The sequence below is a fragment of the Lissotriton vulgaris genome, chromosome 8, assembly GCF_964263255.1.
Source record: "Lissotriton vulgaris chromosome 8, aLisVul1.2, whole genome shotgun sequence".
NCBI lineage: Eukaryota > Metazoa > Chordata > Amphibia > Caudata > Salamandridae > Lissotriton > Lissotriton vulgaris.
In genome coordinates, this window is record NC_141696.1 from 1,234,896,972 (window position 1) to 1,234,898,964 (window position 1,993).

Sequence of the window (1,993 nt, forward strand, 5' to 3'; positions counted from 1 at the left end):
TTCTTAAACCGTATTTAACATGTTTGTTAATAACGCTTAAGAAGAAAATGCAATAATGAGCATGTTTGTTTAGCGGGTAATAATAGTCAATCCCGGCTTCCATCTTTTACAGGCTTATTAGCATCGATAAAATAGGCGACAAGTATAAAAACAAAAAAAATGAACAACAGCACAGAGCGACCAAGATGAAAACCTCCCAAATGATTTGCACGAACCACTCGTACTAGAGGCGACACTGACATCCTACATTTGACTGGACCCGCTGTTTGATCAGCCCACGCCCACTACACGTGCTTAAAAACACACTTTGTTTTGGATATATTATATCAATCATGCCACATGGTATACATACATCAAAGAGGCCAAGTGGATCCCAGCAAAGAAAAGAAAAAAAGAAAAAAAATGAATCCGTCTCAACGCTACGTGGATCCATGCTTCAATATGTCAAGAGACCAGATGATGGCCAGGGTAAGGCAGGTTCAGCAAAAGACACAGTTCCTCGGCCACCAATTGATAACGCTGATTCTAATGCTAGTATGCATTCTGCAGAAGAGGAAGGAGTTCAAATAGAAGAAAATGAAGCAGGAAAACAAGGAATGGAAATTCACATGGATGAATTGGAAGCAGAAGACAGTACTGAAAATGACTCTGACCATGATACTGTAAATGAGACGATGAAGGGCGAAAATTTGAATATTTTAGATGATGCTTCTTTTTGGAATATACCAGTTCCAGATCATTTGCGGGTTGAAATCATCAAAAGATGAAGTGCTTCTTTCCAGAACAACGATGGCCCTTTCAGAATTGCGACAAGGCAAGATCCAAAAGCAAAAAGAGATGTTCGCCAGCTATCAAAAGAGTGGTTTTACAAGGTGATGTCAAATGGCGAGAAAGTGTTGCGATCATGGATGGTTTACTCACTGGTCAGTGACAAATTATATTGTTTTTGCTGCCGACTCTTTGCCGCTAATCATGCTACAGACACGACATCCAAATTTGTGACTGGATTTCAGACGTGGTGGAAACTGAGCCCGAAAGTGCATAATCATGAGAGATCTGAAGAGCACTTACATTGCCTTGAAAAATGGAAAACATTGGCAGCAGGACTTAGACTGCACAAAACAATTGACGCTGAAAGTATTGCTTTGATGGACATAGAGAAGAAAAAGTGGCGAGACATTTTGCACAGGTTGCTCGATATCACATTGTTTCTTGCCAAGCAGAATCTGGCATGCCGGGGCCACAATGAAGATGAATCTTCATTGAATAAAGGAAACTTTCTTGAAATGGTTGAGATGCTTTCTAAATTTGACCCAGTGCTGAAAGAGCACCTAATGAGATTAAAGCGAAGCACATGTAAACTCAAAGCATCAGTATCTTATCTTGCACCACAAACTCAGAATGAGTTCATACATGTACTAGCAAATCATGTGAAGGAGAAGCTTGTTATGGATCTAAAATCTGCCAGGTATTTTGGGATCATGTTCGATAGCACACCCGACACATCACACACTGACCAAATGTCTGAAGTGATCAGATATGTGAAAATCCAAAATAGGAAAGTTGAAGTAAGAGAAGTGTTTCTGGGATTTTTCCCTTTAAAGGGGAAAAAAGCTGTTGACCTCAGTTCTGATATCCTTAAAAATCTGGAAAGTGATGGACTCGACATTATGATGTGCCGCGCTCAAGGTTACGACAATGCTGCCACTATGGCTGGAATCCATTTTGAAAAGAAAGAACAGGAAAGCTATTTTTAATGGATGTGTGGGCCATTCACTTAACTTGTGCGGCCAACACTCTTTTGCTGAAAATGCTTTGTGTGTGACTTTTTTTGGAACTCTTGAGACAATGTTTTCCTTCTTTGCTGCTTCCACTCACCAATGGGATGTTTTAATGGACCACACTGGAGTCTCAGTGAAAATACTATCAACAACACGCTGGAGTGCTCATCATTCTGCAGTAAAGGCAGTGAAAGAAAAATTCGATGAATGTG

General features: G+C 40.2%; 1 pseudogene; it reads left to right on the top strand.

Annotated features, from left to right (window-relative positions):
- The first annotated feature begins 332 nt into the window (after positions 1–332).
- On the top strand, positions 333–1,757 carry LOC147698532 (zinc finger MYM-type protein 1-like; annotated as a pseudogene).
- The last annotated feature ends 236 nt before the right edge of the window (positions 1,758–1,993 follow it).